Source organism: Pongo pygmaeus, chromosome 17, assembly GCF_028885625.2.
Source record: "Pongo pygmaeus isolate AG05252 chromosome 17, NHGRI_mPonPyg2-v2.0_pri, whole genome shotgun sequence".
Taxonomy (NCBI): domain Eukaryota; kingdom Metazoa; phylum Chordata; class Mammalia; order Primates; family Hominidae; genus Pongo; species Pongo pygmaeus.
Genome location: NC_072390.2, coordinates 59,788,153 through 59,803,453, shown reverse-complemented (window position 1 = coordinate 59,803,453; position 15,301 = coordinate 59,788,153).

Here is a 15,301-nt window from a genome sequence, read left to right as displayed (position 1 = left end):
TCCACGAAGCAGCAGAAACAACAGAAAGAAAAAAAATATATTCACAAAGACTTCATAGTTGTATAAAATCACACAAATACTACAAAATAACCATGTTTACTACATCTATGTATAAAAATATTAAAAGCTTTAGAAAATGTATTTAGGGAATAGGAGACCCCCCAAAAAAGCCTGGCAAATTAAACAACAACTTACAAATAGCTGGCTTTGGCTTAGGATGCAGAAAACTGAAAAATGTCATCCTCACTCTTAGAATGAAGAAAAGTGGATAATCTATGAAAATATTATTTTTCTCAAAGACATCGGAGAGCTGAGTTTGCAGGACAACTGAGTAGCCTGAAATCCAAAGGAAAGGAGAAGTCTTCAAGGGAATCCAAAGGAAGGGAGAAGTCTCCAAGGAAAGACAGGACACAGCACTTGCTTATTATGGGCAGGTTCCAGGCATCCTGCAATCTGGTAAAAAGTACTCAGCTAAAATTTGTAACAATTTTAAAGAATAATCATTGCTAAAGGATGATTGAAAATATAGAAACGCTGGGAGACACAGACATAAAGAAAATGAGTACAAACTCTCAGGATCTTTTCCAGGGACCATACTGTTGACTCACAAGAAAGATGGGGGCAAGGTGAGAAAGATTAGAGAAAGCCTCCTATGTGTTGCATGCCTGGAGGAGGGAAGCAGCAGTAACTTTAGGAAAGGCAACAAGTCCCACCTGGATTCTACTCTTCTAGCTGCCCTGCAGAACAAAAGGCTTCAGCTGCTGGAGGAAGTACAGAAAACCTCTTACCTCTCAGGGCACAAGTGGAAACACATCATAGCTGGGAGAATAGAAGAGAAAAAACAATCTTAACCCCTGGGGAAGGAAAGAGGTCAGAAAAACTTCACTTGGTTAGCGCAAAAGAACTTGTACTATTGAGGGAGAGGCGGGATCATGGAGAAGGACCTGCACATGAGACCCAGGGACAAAGAATTTTCCTAAGACTAAGGCTGAATAAGGACAACGGAGAATTCCCACCTGCTCTTCCCTCCGCAACCAGCCTAGCAAATACTGAGGAAGAAATAACAGCAGTTTAAGGGGAGGGGAGAAGCAAGAACAACCAGAGTGAGCTTCTCTGAGCCTTAGGCACAAAGGGAAGACCCAATACTAATGGTGAATTAGACATTGTCTTAGACCATTTATGTTGCTATGAAGGAATGCCTGAGACTGGGTAATTAATAATAAGAAAATGGTTTATTTGGGTAACAATTCTGATGTCTGAAAAAGTTTAAGATTGGACATCTGAGGAGGGCCACAGGCTGCTAATCCCATCTCTACTAAAAATTAAAAATTCATGGTCAGGCATGGTAGCTCATACCTGTAATCCCAGCACTTTGGGAGATCAAGGCAGGTGGATCACCTGAGGTCAGGAGTTTGAGTTTCATGGCAGAAGGTAAGAGGGGGCCAGCTGTGCAGAGATTACATGGCAAAAGAAGAAGTAAGAGATAGAGGTGCCACGTTCTTTTTTAACAACCAGCTCTTGTGGAAATGAATAGAGAGAGTTCAGTCATTACCATGAGTACAGCATAGAGGGAAACAAGTCATTCATGGGGGATGCACCCCCATGACCTAAACGTTTTCTATTAGGCCACGCCTCCAACATGAGACATCAAATTTTAACATAAGATTTGGAGCAGTCAGACAAACCAAATTATAGCAGATATTAAGAAAATAACCCTGACAAAACCAGTTTTTTTTTTCATGTGCAAGCTAATGCTAGAGGAATTTGAAGCGTATGGTAAACAGAAGGTAAATACAGCAGTAACAAAATCCAAACCCAGGTCAATTCCAAACTAGATTGACTCAACCTCTCTACCACCACCACTAAAGGCATAGGCATGATAAAGTTAAAAGCATATCTATGTCTAACAAAAATACTATTTGTCTTAGCCTTTATAGTCCTACACAAATGCTCATCTTCCAAAAAATATTATAAAGCAAAAATTCAAATGGCACACTATCAAGAAAAAAAGATCAATAAAATCAGACTGAGATATGCCCCATATGCTTCAACTACCTGATAAGAAATTTAAAGTAACTGTAATTAATAGACTAAAGGCTTTAGTAGAAAAGGCAGGGATGTATGAACATATAGAAAAATTTTAGAGAACAGAAATAAAGATGGAAATTATATGACCGAATCAAATGAAAATGCCAGAAATAAAAGAGAAACAAAATATACAAAAATGTCTTTGACGAACTCATAAAAAGAGTAACAGAGAATAGAAAAACAATCAGTGAACTTGAAGATAGGTCAACAAAAAGTACCCAAACTAAAACAGAAAGAAATAAGAATAAAAAATGCAAGCAAGCAACAACAACAACAACAAAAAAAAAAACAAGCAAGCAAGAAAAAGAAAAGAAAAGAAACAGAAATGTATCCAAGAACCGTGGGACAATGTCAAACAGTCTAATGTATATACAATTGAAATTTCAAAAAAAAAAAATAGGAAGAAAAAGGAGAAAAAAATGTGAAAGATATAATGACCAAAATTTTTTCAAAGTTAATGAAAACATCCAAATCACAACTGCAAGAAGTACAGAGAACATCAATCAAGATATTTATCTATACCCCCCAAAATACACCTAAACAAATCATATTTGGACTGTTGAAAATCAAAGATAAAGAGAAAACTCTAGAGGGAGCTGGGGGAAAGTGGGTGGGAGATACATTACATATACTGAAAGAGAGATAAGAATTACAGAAGACTACTCATCAGAAAGTACGCAAGCCACAAGAGAATGGAGAATAATTTCAAACTGCTAAATTTTTAAGACATCAATAGAGAGTTCTCTACCAAGTGAAAATATCTTTTAAAAATAAAACTAAAATAAAGCTAAAATAAATTTCTTATACAAGCAAAAATTGATAAAATTCTCTACCACCAACACTGCAAGAAATGTTAAAAGAAGTTTTTTTGGCAGAGGGAATATAATAGTAGAGAATAAACTGAATCTACAAAAAGAAATAAAAAGCAATGGAAATGACATAGGGTAAATATAAAATTTATTTTATTCTAATTTTTATTACTGTGGATATAATTTTCTAAGGCAAAATAGTAACAATGTATTTTGTGTTTATTGCATGTAGTAACAGCATAATGTATAATAACTATAGCATAAAAGACAGATGGAAAAAAGTGGGAGTATGGTGTCATAATGTGCTTACACTACACATGAACTTGCATACTATCATTTGAAGGCAGTCTGTGACTAATTAAAGTTGTGTACTGTAAATCCTGGGTCAACTACTGAAAAGAAAATTTTAAAAGAGATATAAATAATGAGCCAATAGTAAAGATAAAATGGTATACAACAGAAACAAACAAATGAAACAGCATAAAGAACCTAGAAATTAATCTATTATGTACAGCCAACTTATTTTTGACAAAGGCACCAAGAACATACATTGGGGAAAGAGTAATCTCTTTAGTAAATGGTGCTGGAAAACTGGATATTCATATACAGAAGAATAAAACTAGACCCCCCACTTCTCATCCTACAAAAAAATCAACTCAAAATGAATCAAAGACTTTAGTAAGACCTGAAACTGTAAAACTACTAGAAGAAAATATATAGAAAGCACTTTGGGGCACGGGTCTGAGAAAATATTTTATGAATAAGGCCTCAAAATCACAGGCAACAAAAGCAAAAGTGAACAAATGGATTATATGAACCTAAAAAGCATCCATATAGCAAAGGAAGCAATCAATACAGTTAAAAGACAAACTACATAATGGGGGAAAATATTTGCAAAGTATACATCTGACAGGGAATTAATATCTAGAATATACAAGGAACTCAAGTATCTCAACAGAAAAAAAAATGGGCAAATGATCTGAATGGACATTCCTCAGAAGGAGATATACAAATGGCCAACAAATATATTTTAAAAATGTTCAGTGTCACTAATCATGAGGGAAATGCAAATCGAAACCACAGTGAGGTATCATCTCACCCCAGTTGGCCTGGCTATCATCAAAAAGACAAGAAAGAACAAATGCTGGTGAGGATGTGGAGAAAAGTGAACTCTAATACACTGTTGATGGAAACGTAAACTAGTACAGCCACTATGAAGAACCGTATGGATGTTCCTCAAAAAACTGCAAATAGAACTACCATATAATTCAGATACTGAGCATTTATCTAAAGGAAAGGAAATCAGTATCTTGAAGAGACCTTTGCACCCGCATGTTTATCACAGCACTATTCACAATAGCCAAGATATGGACTCAACCTAGGTGTCCAACAACAGATGATTGAATAAAGAAAATTTGGTGTACACAATGGGATACTATTCAGCCATAAAAAAGTGAAATCTTTTAATTCAAAGCAACATGGATGGAACTGGAGGACATCATGTTAAGTGAAATAAGCCAGGAACAGAAAGTTGAACATCACATATTCTCACTCATATGTGGAAGCTAAAAAAATTTGACCTTTCATCAGTAAAAAGTAGAACAGAGGATATTAGAGGTTGAAAATGGTGGAGGAAAGGGGAATAAAGAGAGATTTGCTAAAGGATTCAAAATTACAACATAATAAGGGGAATAAGTTCTAGTGTTGTATAGCACTGTAGGATGGCTATAGTTAACCATAATATATAGTTTCAAAGAGCTAGGAGGAGGATATCCAGGGCTGGGTATGGTAGCTCACACTTGTAATCCTAGCACTTTGGGAGGTTGAGGTGGGATAATTGCTTGAGCCCCTGAGTTGAAGACCAGCCTGGGCAACACAACGACTAAGGCTAAGGCTGAATAAGGACAACAGCGAATTCTGGCCTGCTCTTCCCTCCCCAACCAGCCTAGCAAATATTGAGGAAGAAATAACAGCAGTTTAAGTGCAAGGGAGAGGCAAGAACAAACAGAATGAGACTCGCTGGGCCTTAGGCACAAAGAGAAGACCCAATGCTAATGGTGAATTAGACATTGTCTTAGTCCATTTATGTTTCTATAAAGGAATACCTGAGACTGGGTGATTAATAATAAAGAAAAAATGTTTATTTGGGTAACAATTCTGATGTCTGAAAAAGTTTAAGATTGTACATCTGAGGAGGGCCACAGGCTGCCAATCCCATCTCTACTAAAAATTAAAAATTAGCAGTCGGGTGCAGTGGCTCACACCTGTAATCCCAGCACTTTGGTAGGTCAAGGCAGGTGGATCACCTGAGGTCAGGAGTTCACAACCAGCTTGGTCAACATGGTGAAACCCCATTTCTACTAAAAATACAAAAATTAGCTGGGCATGGTGGTGGGTGCCTGTAATCCCAGCTACTTGGGAGGCTGAGGCAGGAGAATCATTTCAACCCAGGAGGCAGAGGTTGCAGTGAGCCAAGATCGCATCACTGCACTCCAGCCTGGGCAACAGAGCGAGACTCCATCTCAAAAAAAAAAAAAAAGTTAGCTTGGCATGGTTGCACATGCCTGTAGCTCCAGCTACTCAGGAGGCTGAGGCAACTCACATTCCTAGGCACCCTGGTCCTAGTATGAAAGAGAAATGCATTAGCCAACATTTTTTCAGCCTTATAGAAATGCTACAAAAAACTGGGGAAGTACTAAATGGGCAGATGGCCGCTGATCCCAGTGTCCTAGTATTAACATTTTAACATGTCATAACTTAGCAAGCCTTTGGTACTTATCTCATTCTCTCTGAACCACCTTTTTTCTTATGCTAGCTCTGAGGTCTAGATTTAAATCTCAAAAGCTCTAAAGCCTCTTGGTCATCTGTTCTTTTTGACTATTTGACTGTATCTCTAGATGCTGAGCCTGGTGATGATCCACACTCTGCCTGTTCATTCCTATCATGTGTAGGAATCAGTTTCTGCTCTCCTGCTGCCTCCACATTACTTGATATCCTCCCTAAGAGCCAACCTTTCCTCCTCACCTACTCAACTGTGTTGTCCTGGCTGAGCACATTCCCCCGTATCTTACCAACATTGTAGAATCCAATTATGTTGGTCCTTTTTGGCTAACATCATCATTACGCCACAGTAACCCAGTCCCATTTGAATCTTGAACCACAAGAATATACTAAGGAGACCAACAAAAATTAGGGGAATATAACATCCTAGCAATTTTTAATTATGATGAGATAATAAGAACTATAACATGGGACAGACAGTAATTCTGCTATTCATTTTTTCTAGGCTGTATCTGTAGCAGGCAGTGAAGCATGTCTTTTTTTTTTTTAATAATTGGTATGTGCTGTTGTTCACGGGTGGGCAGTTGCATTCCCACAATATATCACCTTGGAAGTCGCTGACATGCCTTTCTGTCTGGCTGCTCTAAACTGGAAGGAACTCATTTATTGCTATTATTATTGTGATTATTATTGATATTGTTTCTGACTTTACTTTTCTGTTTCATTAGCATTAACTAAAGGGTCCCGGGCTTTATCTAGGCAGAAATCTAGTCACAAGGTAGGCGTGATGTATGCTCCAGGCTCTCTGACAGCACAGAAGCAGAAATTCAAATGAGACGACATCAAACATAATTTTTCTAATTTGTAAGGACATGAGAATGTTTTGTGATTGTCCAGCTTCAGATAACAGGTGGGGAAGTCACTTGAGGATCCACAAGGACCAGGCATAATGGTGTTCTCAACCCAGGTCAGGACACTCATCTATAATCAAGGAAGCATGTGATATAATTAGCAGGTAAAGGAAGGGTGACAAGTTCAGTTTAGCAGCAGACAGGATGTGGGTGGTCCTGTGTTTCAGAGACATGCCAGAGTGAGAATAACACCCTATTAACCAGAGGAGAGGAAGAGTTCCTATAGGATGTGTGAAGGTGAAGAAATAAGACTAAACATGTAGAAAACAGATCAGAATGTATGACCAATATTGTTCTTCACAAGAGATACCTTTGCATCTTGAAGTAGTGGAAAGAATTTTTTTTCTAGGAATGAGTTCATCAGGGTTCTAACCTAGGTTTTGTGCTTCCATAATTATACGTCATGGAACAATCTACCTCTGCCCCTCTTTTGGTTGCAGTTTCTTCATTTGCACAATTAAGAGTTTGTACCACATGCTTTCTCAGTTGTCACTCCCCTTTTGCATGCTGCCATGCTACTCTCCTTACTCAATACAGTTCTAGAATGTCCCTTTTCAGTGCCTTCAGAGCTCATTTACATGCATAGCCATATGCACGCATGCACACATGGACACACACACACACACACACATTTAAGGCAATCATTTCAGGGATACATCTTGTTTATTCATAACCCAAATTTTGTCTCTAAGTCTGACCATTCACCTTATTTCCATCTTGGCTCCAAGTGGCTTTTAATTTTCCTAAAAATTAAATCAGATATGGACTCAAATAGCTTTTACTTAAATGCTTACTATATGCCAACATTCTACCAGGAAGTTTATGTCCATTTTGACCATTCTCATATTATTAAAGACACATGAGACCAACAATACTACCCCCCTTAATAAAGGAGGAAAACAAGGTTTAATATTTTGGAAAATTGTACAACTGCAAGGGGTAAGTATATTTTAAATTATATTTTCTAACTATAAATTAAAGAATAAAGACTTATTCACTGATATTTATCAATATCTTAGAAATATTTTAGTGCCTACTGACAATTTCATCTCCAGTATGACATTCTCCCTGTCTATTTCAACTCTCTCTTCAGAAGTGATTGTTCCACCCACTGAGAATGTCTCCTATGTCTCCTATCATCTCATCATCTGGTACATGATCCCTTAAAAAAAAAAAAAACTCACTTCACTACCCAGGCTGGATTATGATGGCACTATCTCAGTTCACTGCAACCTCTGCCTCCTGGGCTTAAGTGATCCTCCTACCTCAGCCATCCAAATAACTAGCAGCAGGTGCATGCCAACAAGGCTTGCTGTTTTTTTGTTTGCTTTTTGGAGCTGGGGGAGTAGAGACAGGGTTTTGCCATGTTGCTCAGGCTGGTCTTGAACTACTGGCTCAAGTGATTCGCCTACCTCAGCTTCCCAAAGTTCTGGAATTACAAGTGTGACCCACCTAGCCTGGTTATTACATGATTCTTATTCAAATGTGAGCTCCCTGAGGACAGAAATTACATCTTACAACTTATTCTGGAGTCCCTAGTACAAATCACAAAACCAAGAAAATTATAGGTGCCCAATAAAGAAGAGATGAATAACTATAAATCTCCAGTAGCCTAGCTATATTCAAAGGTATATAAAGTTAAATTCTATTGTTTCTTATAGGTGCTTAGCGTCTTTCAATGAAAGCTATAAAACAAAGCAGAAGTCCCAACATATTCATTGCAGAAACGTGAAAGAAGATATGAAGGTGAAGATTCTGATCATCTCTTTCTCTCTGTTAATGGGGTGGTGAAGGACAGAGCACAACACACTGTACTTAATGCAGATTCTGTTCAGTGAAACAATGATTACAATCAATTTGACTACTAATGTGACTTATCTTGTAAATTGCTGGGTCATTAACTTCAACAACATCAATGTGCTGTCACTATCCAATTCCACCAAATTAGTGTCCGAGGTAATAGGAGGATGAATGTATTAGTGCATTATTGGTGGCTAATAGAGATGGCAAGTCTTTAATGTGCTGCAGAGAGCAGCTGAGGTGCCAGGGACCAAGACTACAAGGCTAAGAGAATGTATGAAGAGATCAGAATCTACGGCATGGTGGTGCATCAGGGCTGCTGCAGAGACTTACATGCCCTCCTTTCCTTGGTGCCTGAGATGGCAAAAGAGCTGGGTACTGGGGAGATCTCAATCTATGGCAGAAAGAAAGAACATTCCTACTTGGGGCAAAAGTGCTAAAAGGCATAGCACTGAATCATCCAAGAATAATGGGCCTGTCTTAAGGTCAGGTTCTTAAGGTGGGATGTTTTCCTGCCAGCCCTGCGGTCACAGAATGCAGGGGAGCACATACTAACGCTGCACACTCAGGCGCATTCCTCATAACCTTTAGATTCATAACCTGAATCTAAAGTCGTCATAGCAATACCAAGCTCTATCCTGGAAGTTACCATTCATCCTCCCTCTAGGGGGATTTGTAGTGCATCTGATTTCTGCACTGAAAGGAAGAGTATTTTCTCCCAGTTATAAAAGTTTTGGCATCAAGAAAAAGGTGGATAAAAGCCAACATCTTTCATGACGATCCTGAAACCTCACCCTTCTCTACCTGCAAACAAAGATTGCTCTAAAAGTTTGAACTCTTTAGGAATTGTTTTAGATTTTTCCTGAATTCATATGTTTTCTTTACCTTCATTAATATATAGGGCAAAAAACCATCTTTGTTGATTATATTTAGGTTTCAGTTAGTTTATTTTGGAATGTGCTCTTGTCCCTTACCTAAGGAAAAGATCTATTAGTATGTTGAGGCTGAACATTGGAAGATGTCAGTATAATCAATGTATTTGTATCATGAGCAATTACCTATATCCAAGACCTATTCTATACAAGGTTTGTAGCATGTTGTGAAGCCAGCTGTCACAAAGTCTATCGCTTACAGTCATTGAGGGTGATAGATATAACCATTACATGTATTATGGCTTACGGCTTAAGGTTGATCCTGAATAGATTTTCCACATCCTAACAAAGAATTACCACCACAGAGGCTGCCACAAGGTGACAGATATGGCTCAGTATAGCTACTTGCCACAATGGATTAGACATATAGAAATTATAACACATAGATGCAAAGTTTTATAATATTATTTATTGGGAAATAGCTATATATTCCAGAGGGCTGCAAAAAAAATGTACAGTGAAGTTCCAGTGCACCATTTCCCCAGCCTCTTCCAATATTAACATCTTACACAACTCTAGCACCATAGTAAAACCAGAAAACCCATATTAGTATAATCCATAGTTTATTCATATTTTACCAGTTATAGATGGTAAATCTATCTCATTTGTGTATGTTGAGGGATGCAAATTTATAGTTCTATGAAATATTATCGCACATGTAGCTTTGCATAACCACCACCACAATCAAGACACTCGACTATACCATTACCAAAAAGATTTCTCTTGTGCTATCTCTTTATAGCCACACTCACTCTTTCCTTACCTTTCCCAATATCCCTAATCCCTGGAAACCACAAATTTATTCTCCATCTCTATAAGTATGTCATTGCATGAAAGTTACATAAATGGAACCAATACATATCCTTCTGAGATTGGCTTTTCACTTAGCATACTTTTCTTGAGGTTTGTCCAAGTTTTATTTATCATTAATTTGTTCCTTTTTCCTGCTGAATGGTATTCCATGATATGGATAACCACAGTTTATTTTTAACTATGCACCCATTAAAGGATATATAGGTAGTTTCCAGTTTGAGATTATTATGAATAAATCTGCTATGAACATTTGTGCGCATGAAAATAAAACTTTATTTCTCTGGAATAAATACCCAAGACTGAAAATTCTGGGTGAATGTTAAGTAGATTTTCAGTGTTGAAAGAAACTGCCAAACTTCTGAAGTAGCTGTATCAGTTTACATTCCCACCAGCAATGTATGAGTGATCTGGCTTCTTGCATCCTTGCCAACATTTTCCCTTGCCATTATTTTTCATTTTAGCCATTCTGATAGGTGTGTAGTGATATCTCATTGTAGTTTAAATTTACATTTCACTAATGGCTAATGATGCTTACTATTTTTTCACGTGTTTACTTGGCATCCTCTTTAATGAGATGTCTGTGCATGTTTTTTGCCCATTTTCTAGTTGGATTTTTAAAAATATTCAGTTTTGGGACACACAGTGTTTCTGCTTTTACTTCAAGCCTTCTATCTGGAAGATAATTTTTAAAAATATTTCTACACTACATTCCTGATAAAATTTAATCTTGACCTGGTTATTCTTTAAAAAGTGATGTACAGTAATAGGCACTCACCTATTTTCCTTTGCATTCACTTAGTAAATACCTAATGAGTACCCTTCCTACTTTCATAATTAATCATGTATCTAAATTATATTTTGAATCTCTAATTAATTGGTATGTCCCTTTACAATCTACTGCATCCTACTTCTCCAACTTCATCTTTCGCTACTCTATCCATTGACTTACTGTTTTGCTTAATTACCTTCAACTTCCAACTTCGCCTCAAACACTCCATATCTTTCTTGACTCTGCATTTAAACAAGCTGCTTTCTCGGGTTGGGATAGCTTTTGCTCCTTTCTTCATGAAGAAAACTCCTACTCGAACTTGAAGATCCAGTTCATATATCATCATCTCTATGAAACCTTCTCCAAATCCCCCCAGTCCTTTAGTCACTCTTACTCCATTTTGCTTGACCCTAGGTTACAGCATTTACACCTAGCAAGCTTTTTGATGTATCAAATGACAAAATTTTCACAATAACTTCTGGCTTTCTTCCCCTGTAAAATAGCTGACAGGGCACACTGGAAGTAGGAGGCTGGTACCCTCTCTGCCTAGTGCGTACCTTGGTCCTGAGAACCGACAGTGTGTTCCCAGGTTTGGTAGTTGAACTTTTTCATTGTGATTATGTAATTAAATCATGTATTAAACTGATGATATGAGTGTGAAAAATAAGGGTTGTTGTTTTTCTGAAAATTAAGTTAATTGGTCTGGAAAGACTTGATAAAAGCAAGTCAAATTAGGTATGAGTGAAAAATTATACAAGAGTGGGGGTAAAAATAAAACGTTCTAGAGGTATTCAGAATTCAGAGTGTTTTGATGCAAATATTTTTAACTTTTCACTCTTCCTCAAAGCAAAAACACTAAAATTAGAAATTGAATATAATGCATTGTAGACATGGTTTACATAAAAAGACCATGTAAAACACCAGCTATTGAACTCATACGCAAAAGGCATTGATGTTACATTATAATTGATGAATGATCATTTTAAGCTAAACATACAGTATTTATAGCATTAGCAATTTTACAATTCTTTTTAACTTTCTCAATACACAAAATACTGGTTCAGATTATATCAGTTGACATGGCTTCTATTATGTTTTCCATTGAAGCTTATCATTCAAAAAGCCTTTTTGTTTACATGCTTCTCACTAGATTGAGAGCTCCTTAATATCAGGAACCTGGCATTTTGCCTGACACATCATGAGTACTCAATAAATTATTGTTGAATGAATGAAAAGAAATCTGTAAAACAAATTTATAAAAATCAAAAGGAAATTGTATCTTATTATCTTCATGCAATTATTTAGTCCAGTTCAAAGAAGTTATCAGTTTCAATTATCAATAGTCAGTTCAGAGGAGTTCATTCTCTTTCTTCCTTGCACAGCTCCACATGCCCAACAGAATTTGGACCTCTTTGATGGTGTTAGCTAGTCTTCCTAACAGTGTGTATGTGTGTAAAATATGGACCTATAAATTTAACTATATCTTACTATAAAAAAATCAGCCTTTCAACATAAAGATGTTCTGTTTCTTAACTATTATTATTTTTCTACACACCTTCTGTAAGATGGTCATGATATAGCTTAAAATAACCTGGATATCTAAAATGAAACATTTTAAAAAGCAAGCCTAAATCCAACCCTATGAATTTCATCCAGAGTATAGTGTTACTCATAAGCCAATTTTTAATCTAGACAGTTGCTTCAGGCAGCATCCATAATATCCATGTGCAATCCAACTAGCTATGTGAGGTGTTTTGCATCAGCTTTTTGCTAAGTGACAGAGATACCTTCACTCTGAGCTCTGAGGGGTCTCCTTAGCCCCATCATTGGTCCAATTAACACAGGATAGAAAAATTGAGGGTGACTTTTTTTTTATCTCTATCTCTGTCCAGATGATTTGATTGGCCAAAGATTTTTAGGATCTCATTGCAAAAAGCAATTAAAGAAATGAATGGGGCCATGTATTTTTTATTGTTTTGGCTCAGCTCCTGTTCTTACTTTCTCATACAGGAGAACCAGTGACAAAATCTACCTTGGTATGAGTGTCAGCCATCTTGTCTTTCAACTGGAAAGCTAGAAGTGACGGCATGGTATATTAAGAGATCTCTGCTTGAATAAATTGATGTCAAGTTTTATTACATATAGACCAAGCTAGAAGGCACAAGACAACCACTCAACAACTATGTATTAAACAACAAAATCAACGAAATGGCATACAACAGTATTTCAAATTCTTGAAATAAAGATAGGGACAGGCAAAAACTATATTCTCTAGAAGGCTGAAGTCAGCCAAAGAAAATGCACAGTAAACACAAATTGAGATATTTATAAGATCCTTATGGTGTTAAAAGCAACTACTCTCTTGTCTTTATGGGTTGGAGCATGGGCAAGATTCTTCAGAGATATCTCCTAGAAGCACTAAGACTTTCTAGACATTTAAAGAAACATAGAGCTGAAATAAAGTAAGCCTGAGGAAGTGGCTCATACTCATGACTTAGTTTAAGAGAGAAATAAATGAAATAAAAAAATATTTTCAAGTAAAACCATTTCTCGGGATGGCATAACACAAAGATACAAATCAATACCACCAGCATGAAAAAAAAAAAAACTGTGTAACTCTTGCTACATTCTAGAAGAGTATTTTTTTCAGACTAAGGGTTGCAACCCAACAGAGAATTGCAAGATCACTATTTAAAAAAAAAAACATGAAGCAAAATAGAATAGAAAACATCAGAATATCTCACATATAATAAGGTAGGTATTTCTTTGTTTCAATTATGGGTGTGTGAGGCACTGGATCAGAATATAAAAATCTATTCCTATGCACTGTAGCAGAAGAAATTTAAAATATTGCTCTAGGAAGTTCTTTGCAAACTTGGCTAATAATCAAAACTATCTAAGAGCTATAAAAATATACATTTTTTCATGTCTCCTTGTAAGAAGAGGGTCCAGAGATCTGTGGAGACTGTCTCAGAAAATGCTACAAACCGTGAGTCATTTACTCTAATTAGAATGAGCAGTGAAAAAATTAACAGTAGTGAGAAAGCGTGATACAACCTAAGCATCAGGACTCACAAGCAGTGTTAAAGAGTCATGAGTGTGGGGAGAAGTTCATCATAGAAGACCGTTAGAGGAGATTCAATGAACACCTGCCACAAGCAGTATTTGAAGATACTGAAGGCATTGCAGTTTGAGGAGGAAAAGATAAAACACTTACATACAAAAATCTCGATGCTTCAAGTTATTGTTAATGTCATAAGTACCATTAAGTGAGGAAAAATAGGATTTCAGGACAGAGTCCACCAGGGATAAACACATGAAGGAGGTAAGACTTGCCTTGGCTGAGCCTTGAAGAATGATTCAGACAAAGGTTTCTTGGAGGAAGGGAATCTCTTCCTTAAATTGTACACTGATTGCTGAGAACAAAATAACATGATAAGTGGTGGTGAAGTAGGGAAAGCTAGTGGAGGAAAAATAAGAAAATGAGTCAGAAAGGTAGATCTGGATGGAAAATTCAAACAAGATGAGAAAAATAAATGCAGGCAGGACAATTAAGTTTTCTATTTCTTCTCTTGGATTCTGCAGCAAAATTATACAGAAATTTTTTTCAAAAAAAAGATAATCCAAATATATTTTCTAAAATACTTGGCTGGAAGAGGCTGGGAGCTCAGGTTTAACTGATGGGTTTGGAAAGGAGATTTTGTTTTAAGGCTACAAGAAAAGTCATACATATGGTGTTCCAGTACGGGTTTTAATATCCTCCATTACAGCAATTGTTCTCAACCTAGAAGAAGCTGTGAGGTTTTAAAATTCTCAATGCTGTTTGCACATTGATTCTGTATCTTGAGGCGTTGCTTATCAGCTTAAGGAGATTTTGTGCTGAGACAATGGGGTTTTCTAAATATATAATCATGTCATCTGCAAACAGAGACAATTGGACTTCCTCTCTTCCTATTTGAATACCTTTTCTTTCTCTTGCCTGATTACCCTGACCAGAACTTCCAATACTATGTTGAATGGGAGTGGTGAGAGAGGGCATGCTTGTCTTGTGCCTGTTTTCAAAGGGAATGCTTCCAGCTTTTGCCCATTCAGAAGGATATGAACAGACTCTCAAAAGAAGACATTTATATGGCAACAAACATATGAAAAACAGCTCATCATCACTGGTCATTAGAGAAACGCAAATCAAAACCACAATGAGATACCATCTCACACCAGTTAGAATGACGATCATTAAAAAGTCAGGAAACAACAGATACTGGAGAGGATGTGGAGAAATAGCAAGACTTTTACACTGTTGGTGGGAGTGTAAATTAGTTCAACCATTGTGGAAGACAATGTGGTGATTCCTCAAGGATCTAGAACCAGAAATACCATTTGACCCAGTAATTCTATTAC